Source organism: Aegilops tauschii, chromosome 5 (assembly GCF_002575655.3).
Source record: "Aegilops tauschii subsp. strangulata cultivar AL8/78 chromosome 5, Aet v6.0, whole genome shotgun sequence".
Lineage (NCBI taxonomy): Eukaryota > Viridiplantae > Streptophyta > Magnoliopsida > Poales > Poaceae > Aegilops > Aegilops tauschii.
Genome location: NC_053039.3, coordinates 16,357,878 through 16,384,921, shown reverse-complemented (window position 1 = coordinate 16,384,921; position 27,044 = coordinate 16,357,878). Strand labels below are relative to the sequence as shown.

Below are 27,044 nucleotides of genomic sequence, written 5' to 3'. Positions count from 1 at the left end.
CTGCCTGGCGAACGGCGGGGCGCCGCTTGTAGCACACGGGCTAGGCCGCAAAGCGCGTGCGTCCCTGACCATTATCTGGTTGCCGCGTGGCCGCCGGTTATTGTCGCGGGCCGGAGGGTGCACCTCGCCCGGTCCGAGGTGGCCGCGTGTCGAGCGGCGGGTCGGAGGCGCGCGTGCAGCCGACTGCAGCTGGCGCGTCTGGTCGATCTGCCGTGGATCCACAGCTGTCACCTGGCGCTGATCCCGGAGATGATTGCCTGGGCCTCTTCGACGGAAATCCCGAGGAGGATATGTTCCCCACGCCGCGGCACACGCGATATAACTCGCCCGGAACGATTTCTTCACCAGTTTCTTCACCATTTTCACTGTTTTGTTCGCCTGGCTCCCCTGTAGCATGGTGACTTGTACATGCAGATACAAACACACTGTGATAAGAAGTCGCAAGCAGTTTTCCTTGCACTCTACGTGGAGGATATGTAGGATGAGTATGATTCATCATCTGTATTCATCCTGTATATTCTTCAATTGGAGAGCATGGATGACTAATGTATTTTTCGGATTTATCAGGCTTTTATTTTGTTTTCAGGAGCGAAATATAATTCCTCCATTACATCTATTTCCAAATTTTATCGTGCAACCTAAACAAGCTACATGTTGGCCACGAAGAAACCATGATTCTTGAGGTTGCACTTGAAAAACTCACATATAAAATGCAAAAAAAAAATCCCAAACTAATACTTGTTACAAGGGAGTGGACAACCAAATAGCTGAGTCATACAATATGAGTTAGTCACTAACTGACAGAATGAAGTATTTTAGAGAAAAGGTCACACGATACTAGACATAGACGACAATGCACACGCCAATATCAGGTTGATCTTCGACGTACTTGATGTCCGACCGTGCGCACAATGTTGTAGCTATCATAGTTCTCCTTTGAGATCCTGCGCATAAGGATACTATTAATGCCATGGAATATATTTGGACACATTAAAACATTAAATTACGGCATATTAGGTACCTCTATCAACTTGGCGCACGTACGTCGATTGTCACCATCTGCCTCACGACAATAGCTACATCTACCCTTTGTTCTGGTTTTCTTCATCTTTGCCCGTAGCCTTTTCTTCGGAGCACCTTGGCCTGGCACATGCACGGGATCCAGAACCTTTTCGAAACCTTCACCATCAAGGTTAGTCGATTGTGGCATCAACGGGCCAAACCTAATGTTGTTACCCTGAGCATTAGTTGATCCCTTGCTATCAGCTTGTTCACTTGTTGATCCCTTCCAAACATCTTGTCCTTCCAAAACCCTTTTTAGATGCTGAAACGCCTCATCAGAGTGGCATGCCTTGAAACATGCTGCGTGACTAAAATTCCTTAGCTTACGGTACCTTTGTAGGGCTGCAGAGTATGCATACATCTCGCTCTTTCTGGTCGGTGCGAATGCACATTTTGCACTCATTGTCCACCTAGTGGGAACACAACACCTGGGCAGTGTTTCTTCTTGTGAAATTCCCAATATGTAAAATATGTGGGAACATGGTGTGCCTGCGCATTCCAATTTGCGGCAAGAACAACTGATACTGCGAAGCATACCTTCCTTCGACTCCATGCGCACTTTGATCTTTTTATCCATTCTTTCCTTCTTAGACAAAACGTATGTGGTAACCTCTGCTGCATCAAGTACCTCTCTGATCTCACATTTTTTGACAGCATCTATGCTCCATAAGACCAACTTAAACACAGCAGGAGTGAAAACTTCCGCGACGTGTTTCTCAAGAACTGAACCATTTTCCTTTGTGAACGGAATAGACTGTAAGGCCTCGACATCTTGGAGAGCCTCGTTCAAGCGTCGCGACGCAAGGCAACGCTCATAGTGCTCTAGCATTGGAAACAACATCATCTTAGCCTCAAGATGCTTATGTAGCACCGAGTTTAAACTCTCACTCCGCTGATTGCTGCTCAATCCTAGAAAACAACGACCCTCAAGATATGGAGCACACCACAGTTTTCTCATCTTATACATCTGATGCAGCCAGGAGTCCTGACTTGTTACTTTATTCCGTTGTAAGAAGTGTAACCATTTTATCTCATGCTCTTCAATGGAAGATGTATCATATATGAAAGATCGGAATTCCTCCTTTACCGCGTCATCATGCAGATGGCGTACAATGTTCTGCTGAATGTGCCATATACAGAGCCTATGGTTTGAGTCAGGCCACACCACCCTGATTGCTCTCTGCATTGCAAGGTCCCCATCTGTGATCACAGCTATAGGATGCTTCTGTCCCATAGCATCAGAAAAGGTCCGTAACATCCACTCGTATGCCTGGCTTGTTTCATGTGAAATGATACCACATGCAAAAATAACGGTGCTGCGGTGGTGATTCAACCCGACAAACGGCACAAATGGCAGATTGTACTTATTGGTTCTGTATGTGCTATCAAAAACAATAACGTCTCCGAAAGCCTCGTAGTCAAGTCGGGATTGACTATCACACCAGAACAGTCCCTTCAGATGGCCAACTTCATCAACCATGTACCTGAAGAAAAATCTGAATCTTGCTCTTGCCTCGCCACCATGTGATTGATCACCGTTTGAGCATCCCCGGAAGAAATTGTTTCCTGCTTGTTAGCATGGCAGAAATTGTAAATGTCCCTCATAATGCATCCAACCTCATCATATCCACCGTATTGCATGCACATAATATCCATAATATGGTGTTTTCTGATCCCAGATTTTTCCATGTCTGCAATGTCCGCTTTCTGCTCATCGCTAATTCTTCTGTGTGAACGCAAAAGACACGACAGATCCCGTGGGGCTAGAGGATGGTTGTGTTCATCGATGAAATCCTTGACAAACCACTGACCTGTTTCCTCCTGTCTTGCAATCACCAATTTAGCTTTACACCCTACACGAGTTATACTCCGTGGCCTCCTCTTTCTATCTTCCATCTTCCTCTTCATGTGCTTCTCTTCACGAACCCCTTCACGACTACACACAAATTTCCTTAAAATTATATGGCAGTTGGATCCATCCCACTCGACATAGCTTCTCCGGACACTAAAACCTTTCTCAAGACCATATTTGTTATAGAATGTATAACCTTCATCCTCACTATTAAACATCTTGTTGGAAATATTATAGTACTCCATCATTGACTTGTGACTTACGTCCGCCATGTCTTCCTGCATCAAAATTCGGACGAATAAAAATCTGAAAGGACAGACATAAATGCATGCAAAACCCAGTACGAAATCTTGCATGGAATTTTAAACTTTGCTCCTTGTACATGTTATGGCAAGCGATCATAAACGTCCATAAACTGGGTCCCCCGTAAACTAGTGAAGTGACCATGGATGATGAAAAATTCTAAATTGAATTGCATGCACTAGGGAAACCTAAATCGATGATTACTAAACAAATCTAAGTAGGAAGTGCAGGCTACGAATCAAAGTAAGTTGAGATTCGGGCGATTCATACCTTAAGATGCAAGTCCGGAAGCGATGGGATCAGCAGGGGGCTTTCTCCTATACCGCCGCCGCCGTCGCCGCCGCAGATGTCACGCCTTTTATTGTGAAGGGGACCAGGAGGAGGACGAGAACGACGCCGACGACGGTGAATTGGTTCCTCTCGCCGGGCTCGTCGGACAGAAGGAAGAGGACGAGAACGACGCCGACGACGGTGAATTGGTTCCTCTCGTCGGGCTCGTCGGACAGAAGGAAGAGGACGAGAAGGAGGACTTGACCGAGCTACTAAATCTATAGGTGGTTCTGGTCGTGGACGTGATCGGTGTTGGAAATATGCACTAGAGGCAATAATAAATTGGTTATTATTATATTTCCTTGTTCATGATAATCGTTTATTATCCATGCTAGAATTGTATTGATAGGAAACTCAGATACATGTGTGGATACATAGACAACACCATGTCCCTAGTAAGCCTCTAGTTGACTAGCTCATTGATCAATAGATGGTTACGGTTTCCTAACCATGGACATTGGATGTCGTTGATAACGGGATCACATCATGAGGAGAATGATGTGATGGACAAGACCCAATCCTAAGCCTAGCACAAGATCGTGTAGTTCGTTTGCTCAGAGCTTTTCTAATGTCAAGTATCATTTCCTTAGACCATGAGATTGTGCAACTCCCGGATATTGTAGGAATGCTTTGGGTGTACCAAACGTCACAACGTAACTGGGTGGCTATAAAGGTGCACTACAGGTATCTCCAAAAGTGTCTGTTGGATTGGCACGAATCGAGACTGGGATTTGTCACTCTGTGTAAACGAAGAGGTATCTCTGGGCCCACTCGGTAGGACATCATCATAATGTGCACAATGTGACCAAGGAGTTGATCACGGGATGATGTGAGTTACGGAACGAGTAAAGAGACTTGCCGGTAACGAGATTGAACAAGGTATCGGGATACCGACGATCGAATCTCGGGCAAGTAACATACCGATAGACAAAGGGAATTGCATACGGGATTGATTGAATCCCCGACATCGTGGTTCATCCGATGAGATCATCGTGGAACATGTGGGAGCCAACATGGGTATCCAGATCCCGCTGTTGGTTATTGACCGGAGAACGTCTCGGTCATGTCTGCATGGTTCCCGAACCCGTAGGGTCTACACACTTAAGGTTCGATGACGCTAGGGTTATAGGGAAAGTATGTACGTGGTTACCGAATGTTGTTCGGAGTCCCGGATGAGATCCCGGACGTCACGAGGAGTTCCGGAATGGTCCGGAGGTAAAGATTTATATATGGGAAGTCCTGTTTTGGTCACCGGAAAAGTTTCGGGTGTTATCGGTAATGTACCGGGACCACCGGGAGGGTCCCGGGGGTCCACCAAGCGGGGCCACCAGCCCCAGAAGGCTGCGTGGGCCAAGTGTGGGAGGGGACCAGCCCCAGGTGGGCTGGTGCGCCCCCCACCAAGGCCCAAGGCGCATGGGAGAGTGGGAGGGGGCAAACCCTAGGTCCAGATGGGCCTTAAGGCCCACCCTAGTGGCAACCCCCCTTCTCCTCCCCTTGGCCGCCCCCCTAGATGGGATCTAGGGCTGGCCGCCAGCCCTTGGGGGTGGAAACCCTAGAGGGTGCACAGCCCCTCCCTCCCCTATATATATTGGGGTTTTGGGGCTGCCATAGACATGAGAACGTCTCTCTTTCGGCGCAACCCTACCCCTCTCCCTCCTCCTCCTCTCCCGCGGTGCTTGGCGAAGCCCTCCGGGATTGTCACACTCCTCCATCACCACCACGCCGTCGTGCTGCTGCTGGATGGAGTCTTCCCCAACCTCTCCCTCTCACCTTGCTGGATCAAGGCGTGGGAGACGTCACCGGGCTGCACGTGTGTTGAACGCGGAGGCACCGTTCTTCGGTGCTTAGATCGGAATCAACCGCAATCTGAATCGCTACGAATACGACTCCCTCATCCGCGTTCTTGCAACGCTTCTGCATCGCGATCTACAAGGGTATGTAGATGCACTCTCCTTCCCCTCGTTGCTAGATTACTCCATAGATTGATCTTGGTGATGCGTAGAAAATTTTGAATTTCTGCTACGTTCTCCAACAGTGGCATCATGAGCTAGGTCTATGCGTAGTTTCTATGCACGAGTAGAACACAAAGTAGTTGTGGGCGTCGATTTTGTCAATTTACTTGCCGTTACTAGTCTTATCTTGATTCGGCGGCATCGTGGGATGAAGCGGCCCGGACCGACCTTACACGTACACTTACGTGAGACAGGTTCCACCGACTGACATGCACTAGTTGCATAAGGTGGCTAGCGGGTGTCTGTCTCTCCCACTTTAGTCGGATCGGATTCGATGAAAAGGGTCCTTATGAAGGGTAAATAGAAATTGGCATATCACGTTGTGGTTTTACGTAGGTAAGGAACGTTCTTGCTAGAAACCTATACAAGCCACGTAAAAAAACTTGCAACAACAATTAGAGGACGTCTAACTTGTTTTTGCAGCATATGCTATGTGATGTGATATGGCCAAAAGGATGTGATGAATGATATATGTGATGTATGAGATTGATCATGTTCTTGTAATAGGAATCACGACTTGCATGTCGATGAGTATGACAACCGGAAGGAGCCATAGGAGTTGTCTTAATTTATTGTATGACATGCGTGTCAATGAAAACGCCATGTAATTACTTTACTTTATGGCTAACCGTTAGCCATAGTAGTAGAAGTAATAGTTGGCGAGACAACTTCATGAAGACACGATGATGGAGATCATGGTGTCATGCCGGTGACGAAGGTGATCATGCCGCGCCTCGAAGATGGAGATCAAAAGGCGCAAGATGATATTGGCCATATCACGTCACTTTATGATTTGCATGTGATGTTTATCATGTTTACATCTTATTTGCTTAGAACGACGGTAGCATAAATAAGATGATCCCTCACTAAAATTTCAAGAGACGTGTTCCCCCTAACTGTGCACCGTTGCGAAGGTTCGTTGTTTCGAAGCACCACGTGATGATCGGGTGTGATAGATTCTAACGTTCGAATACAACGGGTGTTGACGAGCCTAGCATGTACAGACATGGCCTCGAAACACATGTGAAACACTTAGGTTGACTTGACGAGCCTAGCATGTACAGACATGGCCTTGGAACACAAGAGACCGAAAGGTTGAACATGAGTCGTATAGCAGATACGATCAACATGGAGATGTTCACCGATGATGACTAGTCCGTCTCACGTGATGATCGGACACGGCCTAGTTTGACTCGGATCGTGTTTCACTTAGATGACTAGAGGGATGTCTATCTGAGTGGGAGTTCAATAATCAGATGAACTTAATTATCATGAACATAGTCAAAAGGTCATTGCAAATTATGTCATAGCTTATGCTTTAGCTCTACTGTTTAAGATATGTTCCTAGAGAAAATTTAGTTGAAAGTTGATAGTAGCAATTATGCGGACTGGGTCCGTGAACTGAGTATTGTCCTCATTGCTGCACAGAAGGCTTATGTCCTTAATGCACCGCTCGGTGTGCTGAACCTGAGCGTCGTCTGTAGATGTTGCGAAACATCTGACATACACGTTTTGATGACTACGTGATAGTTCTGTGCGTAATGCTAACGGTTTAGAATTGTGGCACCAGAGACGTTTTTGAAACGTCACAGAACATATGAGATGTTCCGAAGACTGAAATTGGGATTTCAGACTAGTGCCCACGTCAACAGGTATGAGACCTCTGACAAGTTTCTTAAGCCTACAGACTAAGGGAGAAAAGCTCAATCGTTGAGCATGTGCTCAGATTGTCTGAGTGCCACAATCGCTTGAATCGAGTGGGAGTTAATCTTCCAGATGAGATAGTGATGGTTCTCCATAGTCACTGCCACCAAGCTATTAGAGCTTCGTGATGAACTATAACATATCAGGGATAGACATGATGATCCTTGAGCAACTCGCGATGTTTGACACCGCGAGAGTAGAAATCAAGAAGGAGCATCAATTGTTGATGGTTAGTAAAACCACTAGTTTAAGAAGGGCAAGGGAAAAAGGGATACTTCATGAAACAGCAAGTCGTTTGCTGCTCCAGTGAAGAATCCCAAGGTTGAACCAAAACCCGAGGCTAAGTGCTTCTGTAATGAGGGGAACGGTCACTGAAACAGTACTACCCTAAATACTTGGTAGATGAGAAGGCGGGCAAGGTCGACAGAAGTATATTGGATATACGTTATATGAATGTGTACTTTACTAGTACTCCTAGCAGCACCAGGGTATTAGATACCGGTTTGGTTGCTAAGTGTTAGTAACTCGAAATAAAAGCTGCGGAATAAACGGAGACTAGCTAAAGGTGAGATGAAGATATGTGTTGGAAGTGTTTCCAAGGTTGATGTGATCAAGCATCGCATGCTCCCTCTACCATCGAGATTTGGTGTTTGCGTTAAGCATGATTGGATTATGTTTATCGCAATACGGTTATTCATTTAAGGAGAATAATGGTTACTCTATTTATTTGAATAATACCTTCAATGGTCTTGCACCTAAAATGAATCGCGATCGTAGTGATACACATGTTCATGCCAAAAGATATAAGATAGTAATGATAGTACCACATACTTGTGGAACTGCCACTTGAGTCATATTGGTATAGAACGCATGAAGAAGCTCCATGTAGATGGATCTTTGGACTCACTCGTTTTTGAAAGGATTGAGACATGCGAACCATGTCTATTGGTATACATGCGTGAAGAAACTCCATGCAGATGGATCGTTTGGACTCACTTGATTTTGAATCACTTGAGACATGCAAATCATACCACATGGGCAAGATGACTGAAAGGCCTCGTTTTTAGTAAGATGGAACAAGAGAGCAACTTATTAGAAGTAATACATTTTGATGTATGCAGTCCAATGAGTGTTGAGGCATGAAGTGGATATTGTTATGTTCTTACTTCACAGATGGTTTGAGTAGAGGCTGAGTGTATTTACTTGATGAAACACAAGTCTGAATTATTGAAAGGTTCAAGTAATTTCAGAGTGAAGTTGAAGATCGTCGTGACAAGAGGATAAAATGTCTGTGATATGATCATAGAGATGAGTATCTGAGTTACGAGTTTGGCACACAATTAAGACATTGTGGAAAGTGTTTCACAATTAATACCGCCTGGAACACCATAGTGTGATGGTGTGTCCGAACATCATAACTGCACCCTATTGGATATGGTGCATGCCATGATGTCTCTTATCGAATTACCACTATCGTTTATGGGTTAGGCATTAGAGACAACCGCATTCACTTTAAATAGGGCACCACGCAATTCCGTTGAGACGACACCGTTTAGAGAAACCTAAGTTGTCGTTTCTTAAAAGTTTGGGGCTGCGATGCTTATGTGGAAAAGTTTCAGGCTGATAAGCTCGAACCCAAAGCAGATAAATGCATCTTCATAGAAAACCCAAAACTGTTGGGTATACCTCCTATTTCAGATCTGGAAGCAAAAGTAATTGCTTCTAGAAACGAGTCCTTTCTCGAGGAAAAGTTTCTCTCGAAAGAATTGAGTGGGAGGATGGCGGAGACTTGATAAGGTTATTGAACCGTCACTTCAACTAGTGTGTAGCAGGGCACATGAAGTTGTTCCTGTGGCACCTACACCAATTGAAGTGGAAGCTTATGATGGTGATCATGAAACTTCGGATCAAGTCACTACCAAACCTCGTAGGACGACGAGGATGCGTAATACTTCAGAGTAGTACGTGATCCTGTCCTGGAAGTCATGTTGTTGGACAACGATGAACCTATGAGCTATGGAGAAGCGATGGTGGGCCCATATTCCAACAAATGGTTAGAAGCCATGAAATCCGAGATAAATGGATCTTTAAGAAGAAGACGAACGTGGACGGTAAGGTTACCGTCTATGAAGCTCGACTTGTGGCAAAGAGTATTTTCACAAGTTCAAGGAGTTCACTACGATGAGATTTTCTCATCCGTAGCGATGCCTAAGTCCGTCGGAATCATGTTAGCATTAGCTGCATTTATGAAATCTGGCAGATGGATGTCAAAACAAGTTTCCTTACCAGTTTTCGTAAGGAAAGGTTGTGTGTGATACAATCAGAAAGGTTTTGTCGATCCTAAGGATGCTAAAAGGTATGCTAGCTCCGGCGATCCTTCCATGGACTAGAGCAAGCATCTCGGAGTCAGAATATAAGCTTTGATGGAGCGATCAAAGTTTTTGGGTTTATACAAAGTTTGTTAGAAACTTGTATTTACAATAAAGTAAGTGGGAGCGCTACAACATTTCTGATAAGTATATGTGAATGACATATTGTTGATCCCAAATGATGTAAAATTTCTGGAAAGCATAAAGGGTTGTTTGAAAGGAGTTTTTCAAAGGAAGACCTGGATAAAGCTGCTTTCATATTGGGCATCAAGATCTATAGAGATAGATCAAGACGCCTGATGATACTTTCAAAGAACGCACACCTTGACATGATTTTGAAAGAGTTCAAAATAGATCAGCAAAGAAGGAGTTCTTGGTTGTGTTACAAGGTGTGAGTATTGAGTAAGACTCAAGACCTGACCACAGCAGAAGATAGAGAAAGGACGAAGGTCGTCCCCTATGCTTTAGACGTAGGCTCTATAGTATGCTATGCTGTGTACCGCACATGTAGTGTGCCTTGCCATGAGTTGGTCAAGGGATACAATAGTGATCCGGGAATGGATCACATGACAGCGGTCGAACTTATCCTTAGTATCTAGTGGACTAAGGAATTTTCTCGATTATGGAGGTGAAAAGGAGTTCGTCGTAAAGGGTTACGTCGATGCGAACTTTGACACTAATCTGGATGGCTCTGAGTAGTAAACCGGATTCGTATAGTAGAGCAATTATTTGAAATGGCTCCAAATAGCGTGTGGTAGTATCCACAAGATGACATAGATATTCGTAAAGCACACACGGATCTGAAAGGTTCAGACCCGTTGACTAATAACCTCTCACAAAGCATAACATGATCAAACCAGAACTCATTGAGTGTTAATCACATAGTGATGTGAACTAGATTGATGACTCTAGTAAACTCTTTGGATGTTGGTCACATGGTGATGTGACCTGTGAATGTTAATCACATGGTGATGTGAACTAGATTATTGACTCTAGTGCAAGTGGGAGACTGTTGGAAATATGCACTAGGGGCAATAATAAATTGGTTATTATTATATTTCCTTGTTCATGATAATCGTTTTATATCCATGCTAGAATTGTATTGATAGGAAACTCAGATACATGTGTGGATACATAGACAACACCATGTCCCTAGTAAGCCTCTAGTTGACTAGCTCGTTGATCAATAGATGGTTACGGTTTCCTAACCATGGACATTGGATGTCGTTGATAATGGGATCACATCATTAGGAGAATGATGTGATGGACAAGACCCAATCCTAAGCCTAGCACAAGATCGTGTAGTTCGTTTGCTCAGAGCTTTTCTAATGTCAAGTATCATTTCCTTAGACCATGAGATTGTGCAACTCCCGGATACCGTAGGAATGCTTTGGGTGTACCAAACGTCACAACGTAACTGGGTGGCTATAAAGGTGCACTACAGGTATCTCCGAAAGTGTCTGTTGGGTTGCCACGAATCGAGACTGGGATTTGTCACTCCGTGTAAACGGAGAGGTATCTCTGGGCCCACTCGGTAGGACATCATCATAATGTGCACAATGTGACCAAGGAGTTGATCACGGGATGATGTGAGTTACGGAACGAGTAAAGAGACTTGCCGGTAACGAGATTGAACAAGGTATCGGGATACCGACGATCGAATCTCGGGCAAGTAACATACCGATAGACAAAGGGAATTGCATACGGGATTGATTGAATCCCCGACATCGTGGTTCATACGATGAGATCATCGTGGAACATGTGGGAGCCAACATGGGTATCCAGATCCCGCTGTTGGTTATTGACCGGAGAACGTCTCGGTCATGTCTGCATGGTTCCCGAACTCGTAGGGTCTACACACTTAAGGTTCGATGACGCTAGGGTTATAGGGAAAGTATGTACGTGGTTACCGAATGTTGTTCAGAGTCCCCGATGAGATCCCGGACGTCACGAGGAGTTCCGGAATGGTCCGGAGGTAAAGATTTATATATGGGAAGTCCTGTTTTGGTCACCGGAAAAGTTTCGGGTGTTATCGGTAATGTACCGGGACCACCGGGAGGGTCCCGGGGGTCCACCAAGTGGGGCCACCAGCCCCAGAAGGCTGCGTGGGCCAAGTGTGGGAGGGGACCAGCCCCAGGTGGGCTGGTGCGCCCCCCACCAAGGCCCACGGCGCATGGGAGAGTGGGAGGGGGCAAACCCTAGGTCCAGATGGGCCTTAAGGCCCACCCTAGTGGCGCCCCCCCTTCTCCTCCCCTTGGCCGCCCCCCTAGATGGGATCTAGGGCAGGCCGCCAGCCCTTGGGGGTGGAAACCCTAGAGGGGGCGCAGCCCCTCCCTCCCCTATATATATTGGGGTTTTGGGGCTGCCATAGACATGAGAACGTCTCTCTTTCGGCGCAGCCCTACCCCTCTCCCTCCTCCTCCTCTCCCGCGGTGCTTGGCGAAGCCCTGCGGGATTGCCACGCTCCTCCATCACCACCATGCCGTCGTGCTGCTGCTGGATGGAGTCTTCCCCAACCTCTCCCTCTCACCTTGCTGGATCAAGGCATGGGAGACGTCACCGGGCTGCACGTGTGTTGAACGCGGAGGCACCGTTCTTCGGTGCTTAGATCGGAATCAACCGCGATCTGAATCGCTACGAGTACGACTCCCTCATCCGCGTTCTTGCAACGCTTCCGCATCGCGATCTACAAGGGTATGTAGATGCACTCTCATTCCCCTCGTTGCTAGATTACTCCATAGATTGATCTTGGTGATGCGTAGAAAATTTTGAATTTCTGCTACGTTACCCAACAATCGGTTGATTTTTTTACCCTGGACCATTATGCCCTTCTCTGATTAAACTAATTAAGTTAATTCATTCTTAATCCCCCACCAGATCAGACGGCTAATAAAAATCGAAGGGGTAAGTACTCGGAAGTACTCCCAGTACCGCCCCAATCACCGTAAAGGAGCTCAAACTTTTTTTTTTGAGAAGCACATAGGCTGAAATTACAAATCTAGCCTACACTCTTTGGACCAGGTATCTTTTAGTTCATCGGGCACCGATGACAGCTGGAAGAAGTCTCCTAACAGTTTTGCACGGTGCGCTAGGCCATGAGCAAGGCCATTCTGTTCTCTCCTGATCCATCTAGTTTTGCATGAGGGGTAGCCAGCCAGAATCGCGTGCATGTCTGCAACTATTGGGTACAGGGGCGATAGATTGGATACTCCGGGTGCAATTGCCTTTGACAGCACGAGGCAGTCCATCTCAAACTCAATAGGTCCATTAAAGTATTTTGTTAGTTCCCGTAGCCCCATGAGCCCTGCCATTCCTTATGCTTCCTCAATTGACGAGCATCGGTCTATGTTGCAACCCATGGAGAAAAGAACCCGACCCTGGTGGTCTCTTGCAACTGCGCCGTCCGCGCTGCACCCCGTGGCTACCTCAAACGCTGCATCTGCGTTTAATTTAATCGTTCCAACAGGCGGGGCCCCCCATTTCATGGCGTTCTGAACCGGTGGTGTGAGGCGCTGATCCCCATATTGATTCATGTCACATGTCACTTTCACACTGTTAGTTCTCGATGGGCTTCTCTGACTTCTTGTTCGTATTTGAGTAGGAAGCCCACCGATCCCGAAATGGATTCTTTTCCATTCCCATGCACTATATCATCATGGAGAAACCATGCACGCCATAATATCAGCAAGATCCTGTTGCGCATTTCGCCGTCGCATCTATTGAGCAGGACCTGTAACCAATCCTCACCTGTATACCAAAAGGCTTGTTCGTTAGGTATCTTCCAGTAATATCATCATATGCCTCAGAGCTTTGCTCTTTGTGCATTCCACCACCGCGTGATATTCATTCTCATCCGCATTACTGCAGATCACACAAGTCTTGTCTGGCACAATTGTCCGTCTGCATTTGTTCACCTTTGTGGCCAGGGTGTTAGTTGCTATCCTCCATGCAAAGATTTTTATTTTCTCAGGTATCTTTGCTTTCCAGATTAGATCCCATAGGCTTCTATCATCTATGCCTGCCGAGGAGCTGGATGTTTGCGGGCCCGATCCTTTTAGAGCCATAGCAAGCTGGTATGCACTCTTGACTGTGAACATGCCAGATTTTTCAGGATGCCACGCAATGCAGTCCTCGGTCTCTCTGGCGGGAATCCTAATGTTCAGAATCTCGTCTGCATCACACGGGTTGAATATCTGGTTTACCAACGTTCGGTTCCAAATCCTCAGGTTGGGCTCGAAGAGTTGATTGACCCAACGTAATCTAGACCTGCGTATAAAGCTTGTTGTTTTAAGACCCACCGGCCTCGGGATCCATTGATCTCTTTGGATTTGGATGCTCTTACCATTTCCAACTCGCCAAATTAGCCCCTTCTTTAGTAGCTCGAGTCCAAATTCAATCCCCCTCCATGACTGTGACGCGTCCGAGGCGAATACTATGTCCAGAAGTTCGCCATTGGGGTAATACTTTGATTTCAGTACCTTCGCGCATAAACTGTCAGGCTTCTGAAGTAGTCTCCACCCCTGTCTAGCCAGAAGGGCCTGATTAAACAAGTGCATGTCTCTAAACCCAATCCCTCCTCCTCGTTTTGGTTTTGTCAACTTGTCCCATGCCATCCAATGCACTTTGTGATGGCCATCTTCTTGCCCCCACCAGAACTCACGCATAAGTCTTTCATACTTTTCACAAAAACTTAATGACATTTTAAACACACCCATGGTAAAGGTGGGAAGTGCTTGAAGCTCTGATTTCACATGCACATCCTTTGCAGCAAAAGACATGTGCCTCCCTGTCCAGTTACTATATCTTTTCAAAAACCTATCCATTATAGGTTCAAACTTTCCGTCCTTCATTCTGCCTTCTGGTGTGGGAAGTCCCAGATATTTACTTTCGAAAGTTGAGCTTTCCACCTCTAGGGCCTCGCGGATGCCGACTTGCACTGCATTAGGGCATTTCTCACTGAAAAGCAATGAGCATTTACTTGGACTTAGAAGTTGCCCTGTGCCTCGCTGGAAACTGTTTAGTGCCTGTTTGATTACTTCTGCTTGCTCAACCGTAGCCTTAAAGAAGAGGAGACTATCATCCGTGAAGAGGAGATTAGATATGCCAGGGCTTCCACGTGCTACCTTTATAGGGGTGATCCTTCCTTCGATGCACTCCTTATTTAGGGTGCGGGTTAGGGCCTCGGCCACGAACAGGAACAGATACGGGCTAAGCGGATCACCCTGTCTTAGGCCCCTCGTCGGCTTGAACATCTCCAACAAATCCCCATTCAGTTGTACTGTGTATCTGACAGATCTCACACACGTCATGATCCAAGTCCTCCACTTACTGCTAAATCCATACTTCTCCAGGACCCCTTCTAGGAATTTCCAATCTACTCTGTCGTAGGCCTTTGCTAGGTCCAACTTATAAGCGCAATGGTTATTAAGGGCAACTTTGCTATGTTGAACTTTGTGGAAGCACTCGAAAGCGATCAAGGCGTTATCTGTTATCAAACGGCCTGGGATGAATGCACTTTGAGTCTCTGAAATAATGTTGTCCAGGAGAGGTCTTAGCCGGTTGACCAGACACTTGGATATAACCTTGTATATCACATTACAAAGGCTTATGGGTCTAAAATCTTTGAGGCATTTTGGGTCATTTCCTTTTGGTATTAACACAATGAGTGTGTCGTTCAACCCCTTTGGCATCACGCCATCCTTAAAGAATTCCTGAACTGCTTTCACCACATCAGATTTTAGTACACCCCAATTTCTCTGAAAAAAGCGAGCATGAAAGCCATCCGGCCCCGGAGCTTTGAGTGGGCCAATTTGGAATAGGGCATCGCTGATTTCTTTCTCCGTAAAAGCCATTTCAAGCTTCTCATTTGTCTCTTGGCTGACCACTTGTGAAAACAGGCCCAGCAGGTCATGCGGCACAACATTCGTATCCTCTGTAAACAGCTCCTTGAAGAAATCTGTGGACAACCTTTGGAGGTCTTCTTTCCCTTCAACCCATTGACCCCGCCCGTCCTTCAGCTTCATTATTTGGTTTTGCTTTCTCCTCCATGTGGCCTGACAATGGAACCAGTCGGTATTTCTGTCTCCCTCTCGTATATATGTTGCTCTCGATCTCTGTCGCCACATGATTTCCTCTCTGAGTAGCATTTCATCGAGTTCAATTGATATCCTCCTAATCTCTCTGTCATTTTCCTCCGACACTGGCTTATTCATTAGTGTATGTAGCCTCTGACGAAGACTACTAGTCTGTCGATTGATCGAACCAATTTTTGCTGTACTCCATTTGCCCAACTCTTTCTGCATGATATTGATCTTCTTTTGGATCTCCTGTAGAGTTGTGGCCGCTCCCGTACTATTCCAGCATCCTTCCACCGTGGGTTGTAGGGTCGGCTCCCTCTCCCACAAGGCTTCGTATCGGAAGTCTTTTTTCCTTCTGTATTCCATCCTTCTACCGAATTGCAGCAGTAGTGGCAGGTGGTCAGACCTGGTAGAGCAGATGTGCTCGACTTGGGCATTCTGAAATCTCCTAGTCCATTCCGATGTGGCTACCCCTCTGTCCAATCTTGCCTTCACATTGCCTCTTCCCACCTGCTTGTTATCGTATGTCCAATTTGGCCCGCGGTATCCAAGGTCATGGAGGTCACACCAGTCAAGTGCCTCTCTGAAATCAGCCATGTGCCGCTCTGACCTTCTTGAACTCGAGAAGTGTTCACTTTGCCATGTCGTTTCATTGAAGTCTCCGATCACCATCCATGGCGATCCAGAGTTATGCTTAAGTCTCTTAAGCAAGTTCCACATATGTACTCTATCATGTGCTTTAGGTTCACCATACACAAAGGTGCCCCTCCACCACTGTTCATTGGGACACAAAGGAGCTCAAACTTTTTACATACTCTCTCTCCTCCTATCGACGCTCCATCTCTGCACCACGCACAACTGTTCCTAGGCTGGACTGATCGAGCTAGCTGGAACTCGATGAATCAATGGTAATATTGTTGTGCGTAATAATGGTTTGCTGTACAAGGTTATGAATTTTACTTGAACGCGTTTTTTAATGTTCAACTTTAGAGTCAAGCTGAACATATATATAAGCTCAAACAAACAGCAAAAGTCATTTAGTTTTGGGATGCAAGGCGCAGAAAAATTAAATAGGTCCAATCGATCCATGCATGCACCGTCCTGCATTTAGAATTTTCTGGTCTTCACTTGATAAACAGAGATGGGACAGGACAGCAACCCTCTAGTGCAGCACCATGCGTCTGACAAAAACTGAGTAAGAGTGCCCAATCGGTGTGACAGTTGAGGCAGAATCTGTATAGGATGAGCAGTGACCTACGCGTCCCACTTCCATTGTCAAATATTTTACTACTGGATGTTTATTGTTCACATAGGTATGCAAATCCATTCACATGCAGGAATGGCACAGATTGCCAAGTCAGCAGTGTGGATGGAGGGCGAGGATAAAGGGGAGCCCCGACCCCCGGGACCTAAAAGTCCTATCTCAACAACGAAAAGCCATGGTTCATCATGTTGCATATATTTGTACAGAATATTCACTCAGTTTTTTGTTAAATAAGCTACCTTTGTAGCTTCCATCATTTGGAAGATAAGTTTTTTTTAGTTTAATAAATATATGTTACTTCTGTCAGTTGTAATGGAATATTCATGTTTTGGACTTCGGCCATAATTTGCAGAAAGAAATGGATACTGCTGTCATTCAGAAGGACTTGGGCCTTCCATTTGCAGAAACAATATGCGGGAAAACAGTATGATTTTCGTGTATAAGTTACTTTTACCTACTTTCCACAAGAAAAATCCCATTTGAGTAGAAACTTGTATTTACTGTGCTAGATACTGTTACTTTTATCTACTTTCCACAAGAAAAATCCCATTTGAGTAGGAACTTGTATTTACTGTGCTAGATACTTATCCTGGGGTTCGGAGCCATTGGCATGGAAATTGCCAAGAGACTAAGACCATTTGGAGTGAAAATTCTTGCTACAACAAGAAACTAGTCATCAAATACAATGTCTTGTGGTAAGCTGCAGTAGTTGCAGTATCATTCCCTTATTAGATGTTGTGTTATCTTCCTCTCTCAAAATATTGCTATTGCAGATCTTGATGGGCTGGTTGACAAGAAAGGTGGTCCAGAAGATATGTACGAACTCGCTCGAGAAGCTGACACAGTTATAACTTGCATGACGTTAAACAATGAATCAGTTAATTCTTCTCTATGTTCATTTATTCAATGTAATATCTCTATTTGACTTCAGTTAGGCGGTTACTAAGCTATAAATATTTATAGGTTGGGATTGTGGATCACAAGTTCCTGTCAGCTTTGAAAAAGGTACATGTATTTTTCTCCAATATACTTGTCTGCATCGTAGGAGATTTACACATCTTCTTATTTCTTAAATCTTCTTCTGAGACTTATTTATTTTACGGAATAAATAAGCCATCATTCTTGATTCATCCTGTATGAAGAAAATTTGTATATGAGGAAACATTAATCTTAGAATAGTGTTGGAGGATCAGATTGTGCTGGTGTATTCATTGGAATAACCATCAGAAAATGGCAAAATGATCCCAGGAGCATATGTTCTTGTTTCAAAGAACAAGCGTGCTGCTCCAAGTTTTCAAAAGGAAAAGATATCAAGAATATTCATAGACGTTCGTGGAATGATATTGTATGTACAGCTCTTTTGGTAAAGTATCTATAAAGAAATGCATACATATAGCCTCGTGTGTTCCCCGCAAAAAAAAAAAAGCGTCGCGTGTTCCCCGCAAAATGGGTACCGTGTGTGTGCACCACTGCAGATCAAGGTTTTTTCCGAGTGGTAACCGACCAGAACTTTCGCTGACCCCCAAGAAACAGTGCAACTGTTCGACTTTTTTGAAAAGAAAAATGAATTCAAATGCTAAGACTGCCAAATAGGCTCTGCATGCATATGTTATCACAACTCACTGCCTCGTGTGGTGGTGAGATCCGTAACTTACAGCCTTGGAGGTCTTGGGGATTCCCCTATTGTCCCATCAATGTTTGCAGCTTCTTCAGCTGTAAATGGTGCATAGCAAAATAGTGCAGCAGCGAGGGTTAGAACCCACACCCCACACGGAGAAAGGCATGTGTGAGGTGACCAGTGGAATACGTGAGAGTATGTGTGTGTGCCAGGTTAAAATTACATATTGTGACGCAAAAAATTTAAATTCATTTGAATACGTTCAGACGGAATAATTCTGAGATTTCCGAGATTTATCTGAATTCGGTTCTTCCGCTCCATTCCAAAAAAGAAAACCGGTATCGGAAAAAAAAACTTGCTGCAGAAACACATGTGACAGGCATAACCGACCCCAATCGGCACAAATTATGGGATGTTTTAACTATTTAAATTAGGAAGATATCGTGACCTGGCCCTTACGCCAGCAGAAATAAGATATCCTGTTTTTTATTATTTGGCTCTATGTAAAGAAGACCCTCTTAGAATATATTAATGAAACAAGAAATAATCAGCCTTATCTTCGAGCCTGTCCTCCACTATCAACCTAGCCGTACCGGGCTGGCGGTATTATCCATCATGAACTAAGGTTCGTGGCATAGAGTTGATATTTTAGTATTTCTCTCCTTGCACAGACATAAATGGACATATTTCATGACAAAAACTTACAGAGTGCATATATTATTTTGCAATCTACATATAGGATCTGTTTTTGATTTTTGGAAAACTGTGAAATATGCACCTGACAGCAGAACTCCCATTCTCGATAGCTGCCATGTTCTTGTAGGGATCATATCTCATCAATATTGCAGAGGGCGCCTACTGTACTATACGGCTGTGTTTAATCACCTTGAGTTCATTTAAGTGGTTTAGGCATTGATGTTGCTTGGACGGAGCCATTCGATCCAGAGGATCCAATTCTGAAATTCCCAAATGTTATTATAACACCACATGTTGCAGGAATCACGGAATACCCTTACAGAACGATGGCAAAGGTTTGCACTTGTTTCTTTGCAATGCACAGAGTTGGTTCTCATTTACCAATCATGTAGTTGTTGCTAGTAGTTATATCTTGACAACTCCTATAGTGACATTATACTATTTGTGTTAAAAGAACTTCTAGATTCAGAAGCGCCACATTTATTTATTTATTTTTGAGCCAACTATGACGTTTTAATATCATTAGGTAGCATCAATTACATTAGCCTCTATAATACGTCTGGTGGATCATCTTTCCAAACAAAACTAACACTAGAATCATATGATTTATGAGCTACCTCATTGGGTTCATGAGCACATTGTTTAAACATCACAGTGCCAATTTGGATGATCAGCTTTCCTGGCCACAGGCCTGGTATGAAAAGGCAGTATTCTGTTGGAAGAACTTTTTTTCTCATGACTAAAAGCATCAGTAAACAAGAACATATATGCTTAAACAAAATGGTTTATTGATATTAGCCACTTAGCAACCTCCTCTTTCTCTTTGCGCATAAACTCATGATTTTCCTTGTGGATTGTTGCTTCCTTTTTCGATATCCTAGAATTACTTTGAACTGAAGGACACCTATTCAACCCCTGCTTAGATAGGCGTGTCATGTGCATTATCATTTCCTTCTTAATTAAGGAAGTCACCACCATCATCATTAACTGTGTGTATTATCATTGAAATCTTCGACGTAAAAGAATTAAAGCTGGCTGACTTGTGTGACCATTTACCATTTCCTCTCGTACTGAATTTTGCTCTGCCTTTGTGTGCAGGTTGTTGGTGATGTTGCCCTCAAGCTTCACGCGGGGGAGCCATTCACCGAAATAGAATTTGTGAACTAGGCAAACTGAGTAGATGGCGGCATTGTTGATTTAATTTAAGACGTATAACTAGACCCAGAATTACCAAATAAAGGTATAACTAGACCCAGAATCCACCCTTTGTCCTGTGTTGCATCCAGCCATCCAGTGATATTGATTGGTTGCTTTTCATTGTGCCATGCGCCTGTAGGTTCCAGTTTGAGACGGACACCGTCGTCGTCCCTCAGATTCCCTCCTCCGCCGCAGATCGACTCCAGTTGCGTCGACTCCCGCCGCCGCCGGGGTATACTCCGCCAAGATCGCGCCACGACCGCTGCCTCCACTGGTATTTCCCTGCTCCTCTCTCCTTGTGCTAAACTGTAAAAAATATATTATTTTCATGGGCAAACTTATAGAAGTAGGATGGTCCTTTTTACCTTGGAGACATTGTCTTGTAGTTGAGGTTGGAGATGCAGAGCTTGGTGCAGCATATGGATAAGGCACGCCCAGTTTGACTTGTAGGTGTTGTTGATTTTATCATGCACTTCCATACAAAGATTAGAAGTAGAAGGTGTTCTGCTTACATTTTCCATGCAATTTTTTTTGACATTTTCATAGCATTACTGAATACAATTGTATTTGCATGACATTTATACACATTACTGAATGTACATCGCTGAAATTGAACTCTTATGTACTCAGTGTCAGATACAAAGTTCAAGTATCAGTTCATATAAGGAATAGGCATCCTAACTTTGTAAAAGTAGATATGATAAACATAGGAACTTACTTCTGGAACTAATCCTTTGATGCTTTTCCCTTTATTGCCACCAGTATAAGATTAAGCTGGACAGCGAAATCTTGGATAGCATGTAACACCCTTTCTGCATATTCAGAATCTGTATGCAAACACACTCAATTTGATCTAACTTTTGTTGATAGGCATAAACCACTACACAACATTATATGCTAGGAACGACGGGATGCACGTCATGAAACTTGTCATGAATGATGCTTCAACGGATGCTGCAGTCATCTCAACTGGTCAGTCATGATGAAGAAACATCAAAGGATTAGTGAAAGCATGCAGGAGGTTACGTTCTAGATCTTCAGAATTTTTAGGTACTCACTCTCCCTTGATGCTCTTTGATCGAACCTACTTTGCAGGAAAGCGTGCCAGTAGTAAGAAGTTTTAGCAAGTCTGTTACTGAAAGTGCTGTAGGCACTGATGTGATCCGAGGTGACCAACCTGAGCAGCAGTTTAGTGAAGGTATACTCAGACCCGAGGATCCTAGAAAATTATAAATTATAGATGTTTGCATAGCCAGATCATTGATGGGTGCATATTATTGTGCACACAAGCAAACTTAGTTGAGTAGTTCATTGATTAATTTGGACTAACTGAATGTGATCCTCCCAATCTAATATGTGTACTTCTAGCTCTAAGGACTAGCAAGAGTTAAATATTGCAGGTTGTAAATGATGGAACTCATATAACTGAATGTGAATGAAGTACCGATAGTTGCTAATTTCGTATTTTTGGTTTGTACAACTCAGGTGTTTGATACAGTTCTCCTAAAAAGGGAAAAGTGTCTGAGGTGATTTCTTCTTTGCATGATATTACAGTGTCCTCCCGTATTTCTGTTTTTTGTAGGCATGTTAAAATGTTGTTGTTCCTTTTGACCACACTAATGTGTCTGTCCACTCACCAGTCACCACGCCTAACTATTTTCTATTTTTTTTTGCAGGAAATCTACTTGCTCTTTCAAGCTATGAATATCTTAGATCAGTATATTTTAAGGTTGTAAAGATTGATGTGTCGGCTAAAGATTAAAGATCATAAATTTATTGTTTACCTTACCAAGTTTATTTTTTTAAGATTATTCTGGAAACTATATTATAAGTCCATTGCTACTTTTTACATGTAACTTATGGTATATCCTGCTCATACATCTTTTCATTATGATCTGCGTTAACCTCTCCCATTGCCTTGAGGTGCAAAGTGAATATGTTGATATTGATGTCATTTTATTCTTGACTAGATAAGGTCTAACCTTACTCTTGAATTTTCTTGGGGAAGTGTTCCAACCAAATGTTGTGTGCACCCAATCGTACAATAATAACCAATTGGTTGTAAACTTGTAGCAACCTGATAAGCTTTGTCCCATCGATTAGCAGGATCGGTGTTTCTCTTAGACATTGAATTTATAAAGGATGAGCGGGTTGGTAGTCACAACCGCGGCATCCACGTCAGACTGTGAATAGTCCTGCGACTCGGGCGGCAGTGAACGAAAAAGCGGCAGCGAAAGAAAAAGAAATGACCCCACGTCCTCCCACGCCCGACCCCCTCCTCCTCCTCTCCTCCTCCTATCGTCCTTCCTCACAACCCTAGCTGCCGCCCCCTCCTCCTCCCACCTCAGTCGCCTCCTAGGAGAGCTCGGCACGATGGGGTGGCCGTGGAGCGCGCCTCGTCCGGAGACAAGGTGGATCCCATGCAGGGCATCCGGCAGCGCTGGCTTCTCCTCTCCTACGCCACCGTTGCCCACCCCTCCTCATCTCGTGCGGGCACGGAGGTGAGCTTCTCCAGCGGCGGCGGTGACCTGCAGTCAAAGGGCGACGGTGGCGGCGCTCGATTTGATCTATAGGAGAGAGAGAAGATGAGAGGGAGAGAGAGAAGGAAGGAGAGGAGGGAGAAATAGAGAGGAAAGAGGAGAGGGATGTGCGGCGGCGGCCGAGAGAGGGTCACCGGAAGGAACAGCTGATCATCGTTCATACCGCGCTGGGCCAGAGATGGCTCTGTACAGCCCACGCGTCCGTAGGTTCATTCTTCCTTCCTGTTGCTTTCCTCTTTTGATTAGCTGTAACTGCATGTTTGGGTCAGTGCTATGCCTGCTGTCGTTGGGCAATACTTTAGGCAAGTCAACCTTCCAATTCAGTACACGTCCGCACAAGGAGAAGAGCCCCTGTTTGCTTTTCTTTTTGCAGATTAGACCAATAATCTACATCAGTCGATTTGAGGGTATGCTGAATGTGATATTTAATGAATATGGTCATTTTGTTGTACAGAGTACACAAGTGGTTGCCCATGAAGTCTCCTCCTTGCCCGGCTTATTCATTAAGGTAAGATTTTGATTGTCTCAAATTGTCGCTTCAGTTCCACATTAACCATGAATTGTTGTGTGTAAATGCTCATATCCCGTTAAGTTCATGTGTATAAATCAAGTGGGTTGAAGTGTGCTGTGAATTTCCTGAAGAAGTTTACTTGAGATATTATATGCATGGTGTGGATTGTTGAGTTTGCTTGCTTAATGGAATGCCATGCCTGTGCAGATCAACAGGGGGAAGGTCCAGGGTGAGACCTTCAAGATGGATTTGATGTTGCTATTATTTCAGTTTGCAGATAGAGGATGTTATTCCAGCAAGACAGTGACGATGGCGATGACAAGTGAGATTTATGTTAAGGAGTATTAGCATATGCTCACAGGATCACTGGAAGCATATAAAGATATCCACAACGATGGTTGCTTTCTTATCGATAAAGAATTGAATTATAATTATAGACGGTAAAAATTGTCTTTTCATTTGTTAGAAAACATAGTGTACCTTTATAATCATAGCTGTATGCAATGATCCATCATGTATTTTCTGTTTAAAAGCGCAACCCGTAATTGCTTGATGTCATGAAATGTCTATAATATTTTTTTTTACATTCTTAAGTTAGCCTCCAGACTATCTGCATTGTCATGGTAACTTTGGTAGGTTATAATATGCAGATCGATAATCCCTGTTCAGTTTGAGCTTTCCATGTGATTTTTTACCCAAATATTAGGATCACAACTTAACTTAAATTAGCTGTATAGTGTCAATGGGCGTCATCTGAAGCTAATAAGATGTTGTTACTGAAGAACATCCCCCTGCTACTTGCACAGTACGTGAAAAACACCCTAAATAGATTAAAGAAATCATACTTGACTGTGATTGCATTTGGTTGACGCTTACGTGTATTTCCCATCGGTAGATCAAAGGGGTAATCTACATTTTAGGTCCAAGCTTTCAATGCATTTTTCTATCTTTTTTTCATATCCCAGTCATCATCTGCAAGGCCGAAGCATGCATGTCTATATGGTTTTGTGGCACTGATTTTGTTCCATGCCAGTTTATTTCCAGCAGTTGGTCTGCTTCTTCATAGAGATTTTATCAGTGTACTAAATTAAATAAGAAACTGAATGTGTACTGCTTTCACCTTCCGTTTGAACATGATTGTCTTATTTGTGACATAGGTGAAAATTAGCAAGCAAGCTACAGTCGGTGCATGGATGACCAAGTTTACTTGTTACTTTATGAAGATGATGATTCCTAAATAGAATTACGAGCTAGGTCCTGCATGTTGATCGTGCTTCAAGGTACAGTTGTTCGTGCCTTATAAAATTGTAATGCTTTTTATTGGTTGTGCATCCTAGGAACAAAAGCTTGATTCATAGAGAGCCGAAGAACTGGGGAATTTTACTCTCTGTCATTACAGGGTAGAAGAGAATGGGGGAGGGGACGTGCGCTCCATATTTTGTTATGCACACCTTCCTAAACTATACTTTTCTTCTTAACATATGTTCATTGTCTAGCAGAAGCTGTAGATTTCAGCGTACAATAATTTCCAAAATGGTAGAAGGTAAGAACCATGTTACATGATCCTTTTGTGTTCTCTTGATTTAAAGTAACACGTACCTGTTAAACTTGGTGATGATTTTCGAGGTGTATTTATAAGTTATCTGCCAAGGTTATTCCTTCAGGCAATTTTTTTCTCTGAAGCCTAGGCATATTCATTGTTTGGTTGGCTCTCTTTACTAGCAGGAAGATAACTACTACGTGTTGCTTAGTTATTAGCGGATCGACTGTATGAATGATCTTGTGTTCACCCAGAGTTATAGGTTTCTAAATACTAGGCTCTTGGGACTTAATTACAATGGTTAGTTTTGTTTGGATTCATCTACTCTGGTGCTACAGCCTAGGTAAAGCTCCTTCACAATAGTATTTAAAGCTTATATTGATAACTCCATCAGAGTTCAAGCATTAGGCTCTCTGCTCTGTGTATTGCCAGGTGTTCTATATAATGCTTTGATGTTCCTTTGTCACTGTTTGATGTTCTGCCTTGGGTGGCCTTTGTCTTGGTTTACAACTCCATATGGCTACCTATGTATACGTATGTAGGTTTTGTTTGAACTGTAGTCAAATCGGGCAGATGTTTCTATATTCTTGCCTTCCTCTTTATAACTCATGAGATTGTTTGATAGTTGAATATCATTGGTCTCTATCGGCATTCTATTTTCGTAGTTTGAAATGAGTATTGGTCCATTGATATTAAACTTCACAATAGGTAGTGGCATCTTCAGGAAAAAGTAGTGGCAGATATGTTGGTGATTTCTTTTCTGCTGCAGGAATGACACTATTCCCAAATCCTCAACACATATTTTTTAGTAACTGAGAGGATTATTCACCTTTGCTGCTGTAGGCGTTCAAGACCTGGCAGGGCTGGGTCAACCGGCCCTTCGTGTTCAAGACCCGGCTCTGGTGAGCCTTGACAGCCGTGCTACCGGCTGGGCATCTTCATCCTGAGCCATGTTCGGAACCAGACCAGTAGGGGCACCCTGAGCGAGCACTCGAGGCATGCTGTCAAGTTGGACGAGTGCAACCAGGCCAGCTGCTGTGTGTGTCCACGGTTCATACAGTCAAGGCGTTCGCTCATCTTGGGCCAGAACGAGCACTACAAGGGGAACCGTTTTGTTACATTGTTGTGTTGTTGGTGAAAGATAATGTTTTTCTTCTCGAATTATGAAACCTCAAACAACAGTAGGATATAACCGTTTTGTTCGTTTTGCAATCAAAGCTCCTATCGAATAACATTTTAGAATTGTGCTCCGTCTTATTCATAAACTGTGGCTATTTTGTAGATTCATACAAGATACGGCTTTGTGTGCATTGAAATAGCAACAAGTTGGCCTCTTGGTCTTGTTTCTGTATACATTTGACTCATACACGCAGCCAACATGTCCATGTGGTCTGGATGAATTTCTCTATCCTGTTTTATGTTGTCATGTCTTTGATTTTTGTCTCTTCCAGATTTACATATAGATGCCTCGGTGAATACTCAAGAATTTTGTGTTCTTTTCTATTTACGGCCTTTAGGTATTTTATTTTTATTTTTATAATGATTCTGAAACGATGTCACTCCCTACTACTCTTGCTCTCCAGGCCTGGTGGCAGGATGCTTGGTCAAGAATGCAGGGTGAGCAAAACAAAATTATGAACGCTTTTATCTCTCTGGTCATCTAGAGCATATGGAGGGAGCAAGATAGCGGGCTTTGACAGTGTCTCCGTTGTATTTTTTTCTTTTTTGATTGCTTTTCCTTCTCTGTTTCTTTTTTTATGTGCAGGGCCATAATTTTTTACCATGCATCCTTGCTCACACACAAGATTACCTCAAAATACACGTGCTTCTAAAAATGCAGAATGTGTTTGCCCACGACTAAAACAAGTAATACATTGTACTTTTTTCAAAGCACACGTGGATTTAGCGGGCTCCTTCAGGTATTTCAAGGAAAAAACAGAATATGTTTAACTAATTTTCTATAATGCTT

General features: G+C 43.9%; 2 long non-coding RNA genes across 6 annotated transcripts; both read left to right on the top strand.

Annotated features, from left to right (window-relative positions):
- The first annotated feature begins 17,699 nt into the window (after window positions 1–17,699).
- On the top strand, window positions 17,700–19,438 carry LOC109761877 (uncharacterized). Its single transcript, XR_012183563.1, has 3 exons — window positions 17,700–17,850; window positions 17,937–17,978; window positions 19,415–19,438. It is a non-coding gene; the product is annotated as an uncharacterized lncRNA (long non-coding RNA).
- Window positions 19,439–22,362: 2,924 nt separating this feature from the next.
- Window positions 22,363–26,475, top strand: LOC120964249 (uncharacterized). Of its 5 annotated transcripts, none has more exons than XR_012183912.1 (3): window positions 22,749–23,227; window positions 23,479–23,532; window positions 23,743–26,475. It is a non-coding gene; the product is annotated as an uncharacterized lncRNA (long non-coding RNA). The 5 variants fall into 5 exon arrangements; XR_012183911.1 differs by having other exon boundaries at window positions 22,749–23,231; window positions 23,479–24,815; window positions 24,935–26,475; XR_012183909.1 differs by having other exon boundaries at window positions 22,750–23,231.
- The last annotated feature ends 569 nt before the right edge of the window (window positions 26,476–27,044 follow it).